The following is a 13,557-nucleotide window of genomic DNA, read 5'->3' on the forward strand; positions in this document are numbered from 1 at the left end:
GTCAGGTGCATTGCCCTCTGCCCGCCTCCCCCCTCGCGTCCGAGCTTCAAGTGCGCCCATCCCCCGGTTGGTGCGCACCCACCCCATTCCTAATGGATGTGTAGGTCCATCCCCTCCCCCCACCCGCCCGACACCCACCCGACGAGGGTCACTCCTCTATGTCCACTCAGGTGTCCGTCGGCTCGTACCAATTTGCCGGTGGGCGCGCGCACCTGGTGCTCGTGTGTCCATTCTTGGGATACTTGGCTTACTGGAACGGCTTCCAGCTCTGGCCAGGAGAACACGAGAGGTGCCCTCTCACCGCTGCTCCTCATAGCCGAACGGCACTCCGTGGTGTCCACGCGCCACATTTTATTAATCCACTCATGGGTCGATGGGCACTCGGGTCGTTTCCACACCTTTGCAATGGTGAATTGTGCCGCCACACACACCCGAGCGCAGGTGTCTTTTGCCTAGACTGCAGGCCTCGCGCTTCTGGAGGCCGCTGGCGACCCACGCGTGAACCTGCTCAGGGCACTTTCTCTAAGGAGCAGACTCTGATCCGGGCGGGCTACCGGTGTTTTCCTTTGCTTGTTTCTTTCTTGCCTGTCGGGAAAGTCTTCCTTACTGGGTTTTGAAATGTCCTACGCCTTTCCTCGCCTATTCTGTCAGCTTTAAAATTCTCTTTCAGTTGCCACCCTCACAAATGCACGAGGAAACTGTTTACGGTGCACTCATTAGTGAAATGACCTCAATGAAGCCGGAATCAAATATCGAATCGCCGATTTGTAGCAAGCCCACACCCCAGGGTGGTTGGGGTCCAATCCACGCCCGGCCAGGCCCAGGCCCCTTGGACTGGGCCACAGGAGGACACAGAGTAGGGTAGCGGTGCCGGCAGTTCTCCAAGGCCTTGGGCGTTTTCCAGAGGGAGGAGATGGAGGGGACTGATTTCTTCAGCGCCCCCCAAACCCCCCCACCCCACCCATGGCACACATCCCCAGACACGCGCCTACACTCGCTCCCCTCCCCCATGCGCTGTGCCCCAGCCCTGGCCCGGCGAATAGGCGGCAGCCCACACGCAGGGCGGGGGGCGCAGCCCAAAGGGGTTGTGAGGGAGAGAGGCGGGAGGCAAAGGGCGAGCGCCCCGCGCGTGCGCAGTCAGCAGCGGCGCGCCGGGGGGGATGGGGGGCGGGTAGGTGAAGGAGGCGAGGCGAGGAGAGGAGGGGGGCTGGAAGGTCTCCACCTTGGCGGGTCCAGCCGTGGAGGCGCACCTTGTGTGTGCGTGTGTGTGCGTGTGTGTGTGTGTGTGTGTGTGTGTGTGTGTGTGTGTGAAGACAGCCCCCCACCCTGCCCGCCCCGCCCGGCACCCCGGTCCCGCGGAGCCCCTGGGAACCGGCCGGCGGCGGCGGCGGCGAACTCAACAGGCCCGGCCCGCCCGGCCCGACCCGGCCCGGCCCGGCCCGGCCCGGCCCGGCCCGGCCCGGCGCGGGTCAGCGCTGGCGCGGGGCCTGGGGCGGGGGGAGGAGGCGGCGGGAAGCGCAGAGAGGCTCGGCTTCTTGAGCGGGGCAGGCGCGCCCTCCGCCGTCTACGGCCATACCACCCTGAACGCGCCCGATCTCGTCTGATCTCGGAAGCTAAGCAGGGTCGGGCCTGGTTAGTACTTGGATGGGAGACCGCCTGGGAATACCGGGTGCCGTAGGCTTTTTTTTTTTTTTTTTTTTTTCTGCCTCTGGTTCTGTCCCCTTTCTGGGAGCCCGGAGGCGGCCGGGAGGGGGGGGGCAACCCGACCCTCAGCGCCCGCCACGGTGCCAGGCGCCCCGGCCCGCACCGTGGGGCCTCCTCTTGTCCCGAGCCGCGACACCGCCGCCACGCGGCAGCCTGCGTGGCATCTGGACTGTCAGGTCTCAGACCAAAGGTCTGGTCTGTGGGAACCCACACCCTGGAGGAAACCTCGAGAGTCTGAGAGGGCAGGGAGTTCCAGAAGAAGGCCAGGATGTCATTTTGAGGGAGTATGTGACCAGAACTCGTCCCGTTGCTTTGGGGGTTCTATGGGCTACACGTAGGACTCTTTGGTGGTGGCACCGGATGTTGGGGGATCCGGAGTCACACCCAGACCTGCTGGACAGGCCTCCTTTCACTTTTCTCTTCGGATTCATTTTTTAAAAAACTGTCTCTTGTCTCCATTATTGCATTTTCTTTTCTCTCTTTTTCCAAGCATATTATGGGAGTACAAGTATTAAGGTTCCGTGTATTGCCCGTGCCCCCCTCCCCCCTGTGTTCTCATTCATTTATTTCTCGTTTTCTCCCAGCGTGTCGTGGGGGCACAAGTGTCAAGGTCAGGTGCATTGCCCTCTGCCCGCCTCCCCCCTCGCGTCCGAGCTTCAAGTGCGCCCATCCCCCGGTTGGTGCGCACCCACCCCATTCCTAATGGATGTGTAGGTCCATCCCCTCCCCCCACCCGCCCGACACCCACCCGACGAGGGTCACTCCTCTATGTCCACTCAGGTGTCCGTCGGCTCGTACCAATTTGCCGGTGGGCGCGCGCACCTGGTGCTCGTGTGTCCATTCTTGGGATACTTGGCTTACTGGAACGGCTTCCAGCTCTGGCCAGGAGAACACGAGAGGTGCCCTCTCACCGCTGCTCCTCATAGCCGAACGGCACTCCGTGGTGTCCACGCGCCACATTTTATTAATCCACTCATGGGTCGATGGGCACTCGGGTCGTTTCCACACCTTTGCAATGGTGAATTGTGCCGCCACACACACCCGAGCGCAGGTGTCTTTTGCCTAGACTGCAGGCCTCGCGCTTCTGGAGGCCGCTGGCGACCCACGCGTGAACCTGCTCAGGGCACTTTCTCTAAGGAGCAGACTCTGATCCGGGCGGGCTACCGGTGTTTTCCTTTGCTTGTTTCTTTCTTGCCTGTCGGGAAAGTCTTCCTTACTGGGTTTTGAAATGTCCTACGCCTTTCCTCGCCTATTCTGTCAGCTTTAAAATTCTCTTTCAGTTGCCACCCTCACAAATGCACGAGGAAACTGTTTACGGTGCACTCATTAGTGAAATGACCTCAATGAAGCCGGAATCAAATATCGAATCGCCGATTTGTAGCAAGCCCACACCCCAGGGTGGTTGGGGTCCAATCCACGCCCGGCCAGGCCCAGGCCCCTTGGACTGGGCCACAGGAGGACACAGAGTAGGGTAGCGGTGCCGGCAGTTCTCCAAGGCCTTGGGCGTTTTCCAGAGGGAGGAGATGGAGGGGACTGATTTCTTCAGCGCCCCCCAAACCCCCCCACCCCACCCATGGCACACATCCCCAGACACGCGCCTACACTCGCTCCCCTCCCCCATGCGCTGTGCCCCAGCCCTGGCCCGGCGAATAGGCGGCAGCCCACACGCAGGGCGGGGGGCGCAGCCCAAAGGGGTTGTGAGGGAGAGAGGCGGGAGGCAAAGGGCGAGCGCCCCGCGCGTGCGCAGTCAGCAGCGGCGCGCCGGGGGGGATGGGGGGCGGGTAGGTGAAGGAGGCGAGGCGAGGAGAGGAGGGGGGCTGGAAGGTCTCCACCTTGGCGGGTCCAGCCGTGGAGGCGCACCTTGTGTGTGCGTGTGTGTGCGTGTGTGTGTGTGTGTGTGTGTGTGTGTGTGTGTGTGTGAAGACAGCCCCCCACCCTGCCCGCCCCGCCCGGCACCCCGGTCCCGCGGAGCCCCTGGGAACCGGCCGGCGGCGGCGAACTCAACAGGCCCGGCCCGCCCGGCCCGACCCGGCCCGGCCCGGCCCGGCCCGGCCCGGCCCGGCGCGGGTCAGCGCTGGCGCGGGGCCTGGGGCGGGGGGAGGAGGCGGCGGGAAGCGCAGAGAGGCTCGGCTTCTTGAGCGGGGCAGGCGCGCCCTCCGCCGTCTACGGCCATACCACCCTGAACGCGCCCGATCTCGTCTGATCTCGGAAGCTAAGCAGGGTCGGGCCTGGTTAGTACTTGGATGGGAGACCGCCTGGGAATACCGGGTGCCGTAGGCTTTTTTTTTTTTTTTTTTTTTTCTGCCTCTGGTTCTGTCCCCTTTCTGGGAGCCCGGAGGCGGCCGGGAGGGGGGGGGCAACCCGACCCTCAGCGCCCGCCACGGTGCCAGGCGCCCCGGCCCGCACCGTGGGGCCTCCTCTTGTCCCGAGCCGCGACACCGCCGCCACGCGGCAGCCTGCGTGGCATCTGGACTGTCAGGTCTCAGACCAAAGGTCTGGTCTGTGGGAACCCACACCCTGGAGGAAACCTCGAGAGTCTGAGAGGGCAGGGAGTTCCAGAAGAAGGCCAGGATGTCATTTTGAGGGAGTATGTGACCAGAACTCGTCCCGTTGCTTTGGGGGTTCTATGGGCTACACGTAGGACTCTTTGGTGGTGGCACCGGATGTTGGGGGATCCGGAGTCACACCCAGACCTGCTGGACAGGCCTCCTTTCACTTTTCTCTTCGGATTCATTTTTTAAAAAACTGTCTCTTGTCTCCATTATTGCATTTTCTTTTCTCTCTTTTTCCAAGCATATTATGGGAGTACAAGTATTAAGGTTCCGTGTATTGCCCGTGCCCCCCTCCCCCCTGTGTTCTCATTCATTTATTTCTCGTTTTCTCCCAGCGTGTCGTGGGGGCACAAATGTCAAGGTCAGGTGCATTGCCCTCTGCCCGCCTCCCCCCTCGCGTCCGAGCTTCAAGTGCGCCCATCCCCCGGTTGGTGCGCACCCACCCCATTCCTAATGGATGTGTAGGTCCATCCCCTCCCCCCACCCGCCCGACACCCACCCGACGAGGGTCACTCCTCTATGTCCACTCAGGTGTCCGTCGGCTCGTACCAATTTGCCGGTGGGCGCGCGCACCTGGTGCTCGTGTGTCCATTCTTGGGATACTTGGCTTACTGGAACGGCTTCCAGCTCTGGCCAGGAGAACACGAGAGGTGCCCTCTCACCGCTGCTCCTCATAGCCGAACGGCACTCCGTGGTGTCCACGCGCCACATTTTATTAATCCACTCATGGGTCGATGGGCACTCGGGTCGTTTCCACACCTTTGCAATGGTGAATTGTGCCGCCACACACACCCGAGCGCAGGTGTCTTTTGCCTAGACTGCAGGCCTCGCGCTTCTGGAGGCCGCTGGCGACCCACGCGTGAACCTGCTCAGGGCACTTTCTCTAAGGAGCAGACTCTGATCCGGGCGGGCTACCGGTGTTTTCCTTTGCTTGTTTCTTTCTTGCCTGTCGGGAAAGTCTTCCTTACTGGGTTTTGAAATGTCCTACGCCTTTCCTCGCCTATTCTGTCAGCTTTAAAATTCTCTTTCAGTTGCCACCCTCACAAATGCACGAGGAAACTGTTTACGGTGCACTCATTAGTGAAATGACCTCAATGAAGCCGGAATCAAATATCGAATCGCCGATTTGTAGCAAGCCCACACCCCAGGGTGGTTGGGGTCCAATCCACGCCCGGCCAGGCCCAGGCCCCTTGGACTGGGCCACAGGAGGACACAGAGTAGGGTAGCGGTGCCGGCAGTTATCCAAGGCCTTGGGCGTTTTCCAGAGGGAGGAGATGGAGGGGACTGATTTCTTCAGCGCCCCCCAAACCCCCCCACCCCACCCATGGCACACATCCCCAGACACGCGCCTACACTCGCTCCCCTCCCCCATGCGCTGTGCCCCAGCCCTGGCCCGGCGAATAGGCGGCAGCCCACACGCAGGGCGGGGGGCGCAGCCCAAAGGGGTTGTGAGGGAGAGAGGCGGGAGGCAAAGGGCGAGCGCCCCGCGCGTGCGCAGTCAGCAGCGGCGCGCCGGGGGGGATGGGGGGCGGGTAGGTGAAGGAGGCGAGGCGAGGAGAGGAGGGGGGCTGGAAGGTCTCCACCTTGGCGGGTCCAGCCGTGGAGGCGCACCTTGTGTGTGCGTGTGTGTGCGTGTGCGTGTGTGTGTGTGTGTGTGTGTGAGTGTGTGTGTGAAGACAGCCCCCCACCCTGCCCGCCCCGCCCGGCACCCCGGTCCCGCGGAGCCCCTGGGAACCGGCCGGCGGCGGCGGCGGCGAACTCAACAGGCCCGGCCCGCCCGGCCCGACCCGGCCCGGCCCGGCCCGGCCCGGCCCGGCCCGGCCCGGCGCGGGTCAGCGCTGGCGCGGGGCCTGGGGCGGGGGGAGGAGGCGGCGGGAAGCGCAGAGAGGCTCGGCTTCTTGAGCGGGGCAGGCGCGCCCTCCGCCGTCTACGGCCATACCACCCTGAACGCGCCCGATCTCGTCTGATCTCGGAAGCTAAGCAGGGTCGGGCCTGGTTAGTACTTGGATGGGAGACCGCCTGGGAATACCGGGTGCCGTAGGCTTTTTTTTTTTTTTTTTTTTTTTCTGCCTCTGGTTCTGTCCCCTTTCTGGGAGCCCGGAGGCGGCCGGGAGGGGGGGGGCAACCCGACCCTCAGCGCCCGCCACGGTGCCAGGCGCCCCGGCCCGCACCGTGGGGCCTCCTCTTGTCCCGAGCCGCGACACCGCCGCCACGCGGCAGCCTGCGTGGCATCTGGACTGTCAGGTCTCAGACCAAAGGTCTGGTCTGTGGGAACCCACACCCTGGAGGAAACCTCGAGAGTCTGAGAGGGCAGGGAGTTCCAGAAGAAGGCCAGGATGTCATTTTGAGGGAGTATGTGACCAGAACTCGTCCCGTTGCTTTGGGGGTTCTATGGGCTACACGTAGGACTCTTTGGTGGTGGCACCGGATGTTGGGGGATCCGGAGTCACACCCAGACCTGCTGGACAGGCCTCCTTTCACTTTTCTCTTCGGATTCATTTTTTAAAAAACTGTCTCTTGTCTCCATTATTGCATTTTCTTTTCTCTCTTTTTCCAAGCATATTATGGGAGTACAAGTATTAAGGTTCCGTGTATTGCCCGTGCCCCCCTCCCCCCTGTGTTCTCATTCATTTATTTCTCGTTTTCTCCCAGCGTGTCGTGGGGGCACAAATGTCAAGGTCAGGTGCATTGCCCTCTGCCCGCCTCCCCCCTCGCGTCCGAGCTTCAAGTGCGCCCATCCCCCGGTTGGTGCGCACCCACCCCATTCCTAATGGATGTGTAGGTCCATCCCCTCCCCCCACCCGCCCGACACCCACCCGACGAGGGTCACTCCTCTATGTCCACTCAGGTGTCCGTCGGCTCGTACCAATTTGCCGGTGGGCGCGCGCACCTGGTGCTCGTGTGTCCATTCTTGGGATACTTGGCTTACTGGAACGGCTTCCAGCTCTGGCCAGGAGAACACGAGAGGTGCCCTCTCACCGCTGCTCCTCATAGCCGAACGGCACTCCGTGGTGTCCACGCGCCACATTTTATTAATCCACTCATGGGTCGATGGGCACTCGGGTCGTTTCCACACCTTTGCAATGGTGAATTGTGCCGCCACACACACCCGAGCGCAGGTGTCTTTTGCCTAGACTGCAGGCCTCGCGCTTCTGGAGGCCGCTGGCGACCCACGCGTGAACCTGCTCAGGGCACTTTCTCTAAGGAGCAGACTCTGATCCGGGCGGGCTACCGGTGTGTTTGTTTGCCATGAACTCCAAATGTCCAACTGGTGGAAAATGGTTTACCTGATGATGGGTCATCTAGAGTACAAAAGAGAGAGAGAGAAAAAATACATAATTCCGGGGTTGATCACAGACAGAATGTCTTCAGGAGGAAATAAATTTTCGGAGGAAGGAAGGGAGGGAGGGAGCATGTGTCCCAGGCACTGTGGAGTTCCTCCACTCCCACCCTCACTGTTGGTCTTGCTGGTCTTTATGGCTTACCGTGAGGGGCCCTCCTACCTCAGCCTCACAGAGTGCTAGGATTACAGGCATGAGCCACTGTTCCTGAGAGTCCAAAACTTTTTTAGCCTCACACAACAAAGTAATCAAGGAACACAACATGATGCTTCTTAGGGATATATTTGGGCCCAGGTTACTTGTCACTCTCAGCCTGCCTCTTTATCTGTCCAATGAGAGTGGTGTTTGTCACAATTATCTTCATCCTACCTAGTGCTTCTGGTAAAAATTTTTTTTTTTTTGAGACAGAGTCTCGCTTGTTGCCCTGGCTAGAGTGAGTCCTGCGGCGTCAGCCTAGCTCACAGCAACCTCAAACTCCTGGGCTCAAGCAATCTTTCTGCCTCAGCCTCCCAAGTAGCTGGGACTACAGGCATGCACCACCATGCCCGGCTATTTTTTATATATATATATATATATTAATTGGCCAATTAATTTCTTTCTATTTATAGTAGATACAGGGTCTTGCTCTTGCTCAGGCTGGTTTTGAACTCCTGAGCTCGAGCAATCCGCCCGCCTCGGCCTCCCAGAGTGCTAGGATTACAGCCTTGAGCCACCGCGCCCGGCCTGCTTCTGGTAAAATTTAAAGGAAATCTTAAGTGTGAGAGCACCCACTAGACAAAAAGTCCATGTTACCTCTCAATTTTTCTTCATCCTCATTTCTATCTAAATCTGTGAGCTCACTTTAATTCACTTCAGATGTTCAAGGGTCTCTGGTTACCTTCTCTTCCACATATATTGGATTGGGTCTGATGGAAAAAAAACAACACATACTAAAAGAAAGTGAAACAGGACGGTCACAGTGGCTCACGTCTGTAATCCTAGCCCTCTAGGAGGCCAAGGCAGGCGGATTGCTCGAGGTCAGGAGTTTGCAACCAGCCTGAGCAAGAGCAAGACCCTGTCTCTACTATAAATAGAAATTAATTGGCCAACTAACATATACAGAAAAAATTACCCAGGCATGGTGACATATGCCTGTAGTCCCAGCTACTGGGAAGCTGAGGCAGTAGGATCACTCCAGCTCAGGTGTCTGAGGTTGCTGTGAGTGAGGCTGACGCCATGGCACTCTAGCCTGGGCAACAAAGTGAGACTCTTTCTCAAAAAACAAAACAACAAAAAAAGAGTATTCAGACAATTTGTGTATCTCTATAAACAGTTCATGGCATGGACTATCAGCGAGCTTTTAGCATATTTAATCTAATCAGATTAGAGAGCCAATTCCAGAAACCCTAACACAATTTGGGAAACTTACCCTTAAAATTCTGTTGATGTAGGCCACTCCTGGCACACAAATCTGTACTGATCCGGGTTCTCCAGAGACAGAGAACCAACAGAATATATACAGATGGTTTCTAACTTAAAAGTTTCGACTTATAATTTTTTGACTGTATGAGGGTGTGCAAGCAATACATATTCAATAAAAACTATACTTTGAATTTTGAGTGAAAACTATACTTTGAATTTATTGTTTTGAAAAAGAAAAAAAGAGATAGAGAAAGACAGAAAAAGAGAGAAAAGGAAAATGGCATGGCAAGACAGAAGGTGGAAAGTGCTGGCCGCCAAGGAGAAGCAGCTTGATGTTTTTGAAGGGTAAAAATGCCTTTTTTCCCCTCTCCTTCAGTAGTCTGATAACAGAAGTGACTGCAAAGCTATTGCAGGTGCTCTTCATTTATTTTTCTGTTGTCTCTGTGAGGCCAGCTTATTTGAGTCCTTGGACTCTCATGCTGGTGAGAGCTTAAATGAGGAGTTCATACCCCTATTGTCCACTTAGGGCTCTTTGAGGCTATGAAACAAACTCTTAGAGATAACGAGTTAGGCCACAGGTGTTTAATTAAAACAAAACAAAGCCTAAGGTATGAAACTATTAGAACTCTAGAGGAAAAAGTTGGAAACACTCTCCTAGACATCGGCCTGGGCAAAGAGTTTATGAAGAAGTCCCCAAAGGCAATCACAGCAGCAACAAAAATAAATGGGACATGATCAAACTACAAAGCTTCTGCACAGCCAAAGAAATAGTCATGAAAGTAAACAGACAACCTACAGAATGGGAGAAAATTTTTGCATCCTATGCATCCGATAAGGGACTGATAACTAGAATATACTTAGAACTCACAAAAATCAGGAAGAAAAAATCAAATAACCCCATTAAAAAGTGGGCAAAGGACTTGAACAGAAACTTTTCTAAAGAAGACAGAAGAATGACCAACAAACATGAAAAAATGCTCAACATCTCTAATCATCAGGGAAATGCAAATCAAAACCACAATGAGATATCACTTAACCCCAGTGAGAATGGCCTTTATCAAAAAATCTCCAAACAATAAATGCTGGTGGAGAGAGAGGAACACTCCTACACTGCTGGTGGGACTGCAAACTAGTTCAACCTCTGTGGAAAGCAATATGGAGATACCTTAAAGCGATACAAGTGAATCTACCATTTGATCCAGCAATCCCATTGCTGGGCATCTACCCAAAAGATCCAATGACACTCTACAAAAAAGACACCTGCACTCGAATGTTCATAGCAGCACAATTCATAATTGCAAGGCTGTGGAAACAGCCCAAGTGCCCATCAATCCAAGAATGGATTAATAAAATGTGGTACATGTATACCATGGAGTACTATTCAGCTCTAAGAAACAATGGTGATATAGCACATCTTATATTTTCCTGGTTAGAGCTGGAACCCATACTACTAAGTGAAGTATCCCAAGAATGGAAAAACAAGCACCAGATATATTCTCCAGCAAACTGGTATTAACTGAGTAGCACCTAAGTGAACACATAGGTACTACAGTAATAGGGTATTGGGCAGGTGGGAGGGGGGAGGGGGGCGGGTATATACATACATAATGAGTGAGATGTGCACCATCTGGGGGATGGTCATGATGGAGACTCAGACTTTTGGGGGGAGGGGGGGAAATGGGCATTTATTGAAACCTTAAAATCTGTACCCCCATAATATGCCGAAATAAAAAAAAATAGTTAAAAAAAATAAAAAATAAACAAAGGGTAGTTGTGAGTTTTCTCCTTAAAGGAACAATTATGTGCTGTGAGCTTATTATTCTTACTTTCTATTTGATAATTTATTTTCCTCTGTTAGATAGGTTATTAGTAAGGCCACCTTTCAATGTGGTAAGACATTTTCATGTGGCATTGGATAGTAGCAACAAGCTGCAGCTCTCAAGTCAGCTGTGAAATGGACCACAAGGCAAACAACTGATCCTATACAGTGTGCTGTATTCAATAAAGTGTATGATATATTTAACACTTTATTATAAAATAGGCTTTTTGTTATATAATTTTGCCTAATTTTCAGCTACCATCAATGATCTGACAATGTTTAAGGTAGGCTAGACTAACCTCTGATGTTCAATAGGTTGGGCATATTAAATGCATTTCGACTAACAATATTTTCAACTTATGACAAGTTTATGGGGCATGACTCCACTGTAAGTTGAGGACAAATATGCATACACACATGCACATATTTGCTCTTCAAATTTTATTTATTTCATGGATTTATTAGGGAAATTGGCTTATGCAATAAGGGAGACTGAGAAGCCCCATCATGGGCCATGTGCAAGCCAGAGACCCAGGAAAGCCAATGGTGTAACTTTCAGTCTTAGACTGAAGATTGAGAACCTTAGGGTGGCTTGTGTAAGTACCACAGTCCAAAGGCTGGAGAATGTGCAGTTCTGGTGTCTAAGGGCAGGAGAAAATTGGTGTACCAGCTCCAGGATGGAAGGGAGAATTCATCTTTTCTCTGCCTTTTTGTTCTATCCAGGCCCTCAGCTAATTGGATGGTGCTGCCTTTACTCAGTCCACGGGGTCCAAAGCCAATCTCTTCCAGAAACACTCTCACAGACATACCCAGAAATAACACTTTATCACCTATCTGGGTAGCCCTTAACCCAGTCAAGTTGACACCTAACATTAACAATCACATTTTCTTGAGACTCTGGCAGGATTATATTCAGGAAAATTATTGAAAGCCTGTCATTCACTCAGCAAATATTTTAATGATCATCTACTGTGTGTCAGTCACTGTTTCAGGCACCAAAGGCACTGCCAATGTGAAACTCATATTACAGACCAGAAAACAAATAACTAATATACTTTTATTATTAGGTTATCACAGTGTAAGGATGTAAAAAATATGGTCTCTACCCTTGAAATAATTTAGTCTGTGCACAATACAAATGGGTAAATAAATATTCGCCACACATGTAACTTAGGCTGTCATAGAGTAAGCATTATTGTTGAACATCACTGTACAAAGAAGCTACATCAAGAAGTATTGGAGTTGGCTTTGATGATTAAACTTTCATATTCATAAAATGTCTGTTCCAAAAGCTTCAAAAGACAAAGGAAGGGCTGTTGGCATTAGAAGTTGCACTGGAACAAGAAGGGACAATTTTACAAAAGACCTTACTTGGACACATGCAGAAACTAAGTCAGGATTTTTAGAAAATTGAAAAGGGCAATTTTACCATACATTGTAATTAAATTTCTCTGGCAATGTCTTCCATAAAAATAATAATCACTAACATTTATTAAATACATATGTGGTAAACATTGTGTTAATGGGTTCACATGCTGAGTCCTTCATCCTCACCACATCACTGAGGTAGGTGCTATTTTACCTTCATTTTACAGAAAAGAAACCAGAGGTTTAGAGATTTCAGCAACTTACTCAATTAGCTAGTGAGGAGGAGACATGGGACTTGCCCTAGTCTTTCCAACTCCGCAGTCTTTGTTCTGAACTGTGACTGTTAGGAATCATCTCCAAGTAACAAAACCCCTGAACAACAGTGGCTTAAAGTTTACTCTCCCACATAAGAAGTCCAGAGGAGTTAATCCAGGGCCGTTGCCTTGAGGCTGTCTCCCAGGAAACAGGTTCCTTCTCTTGCTCTGCTCTATCCTTAAAGTGTACTTTTGACCTCATACCAGGTCCCAAAGTGGCCGCTCTGTCCCACGGTGTCATGCCATATCTGCATTCAAAGCAAAAAGAAAGGAAGGAGCAAAAGCCAAAAGCCTTTCAGGAGAAAGCTCACCTTTTTATTTAAGAAGGAAGTCCTCCTCAGAAAATTCAACCTGTGTTTCATCAGCCAGATCTGTGCTACTTGGCCACCCCAGAGCACAGGAAGCTGGGAATTTGAGAGTTTTCTAGCCTTGATAAAGAAAAGTGGAAAGGGAAAGTGAGTTGGATGGGTGTTGAGTAAATCAATTTACATATTACCTGTACAAATAACCTACACAGTACTCTGCTCAATTACATTAAGCAAAATACATGTATAGCTGTGCTCCATTGAACAAGTTTCAATGACCTCTATATAAATCTCTCCCTTGGCTGTGGTGACTCACGCCTGTAATCCTAGCACTCTGGGAGGCCGAAGCAGGAGGATCGCTCGAGGTCAGGAGTTCGAAACCAGCCTGAGCGAGACCCCATCTCTACTATAAATAGAAAGAAATTAATTGACCAAATAAAAATATATAAGGAAAAAATTAGCCGGGCATGGTGGCGCATGCCTGTAGTCTCAGCTACTCGGGAGGCTGAGGCAGGAGGGTCGCTTGAGCCCAGGAGTTTGAGGTTGCTGTGAGCTAGGCTGATGCCACGGCACTCACTGTAGCCTGGGCAACAGAGTGAGACTCTGTCTCTAAATAAATAAATAAATAAATAAACCTCTCCCTTAACTAACTACATGACATTTGAATTGTTTCCCCCAAATGATACATTTTCTGCAAGACAAGCTGAGATTCTGGTGTAGCCTCGCCTTTAAAAGCCCATAATCTCCCCTTAG

The 13,557-nt window shown here is 52.9% G+C and overlaps 3 non-coding genes across 3 annotated transcripts; all 3 read left to right on the forward strand.

Annotated features, from left to right (window-relative positions):
- Positions 1 to 1,562: 1,562 nt before the first annotated feature.
- LOC142865578 (5S ribosomal RNA) lies at positions 1,563 to 1,681 on the forward strand. The gene has a single exon (XR_012915782.1). It is a non-coding gene; the product is annotated as a 5S ribosomal RNA (ribosomal RNA).
- Positions 1,682 to 3,865: 2,184 nt separating this feature from the next.
- LOC142865580 (5S ribosomal RNA) lies at positions 3,866 to 3,984 on the forward strand. The gene has a single exon (XR_012915784.1). It is a non-coding gene; the product is annotated as a 5S ribosomal RNA (ribosomal RNA).
- A 2,197-nt stretch (positions 3,985 to 6,181) lies between these two features.
- On the forward strand, positions 6,182 to 6,300 carry LOC142865581 (5S ribosomal RNA). The gene has a single exon (XR_012915785.1). It is a non-coding gene; the product is annotated as a 5S ribosomal RNA (ribosomal RNA).
- The last annotated feature ends 7,257 nt before the right edge of the window (positions 6,301 to 13,557 follow it).

Source organism: Microcebus murinus, chromosome 29 (assembly GCF_040939455.1).
Source record: "Microcebus murinus isolate Inina chromosome 29, M.murinus_Inina_mat1.0, whole genome shotgun sequence".
In the NCBI taxonomy this organism is placed as follows: domain Eukaryota; kingdom Metazoa; phylum Chordata; class Mammalia; order Primates; family Cheirogaleidae; genus Microcebus; species Microcebus murinus.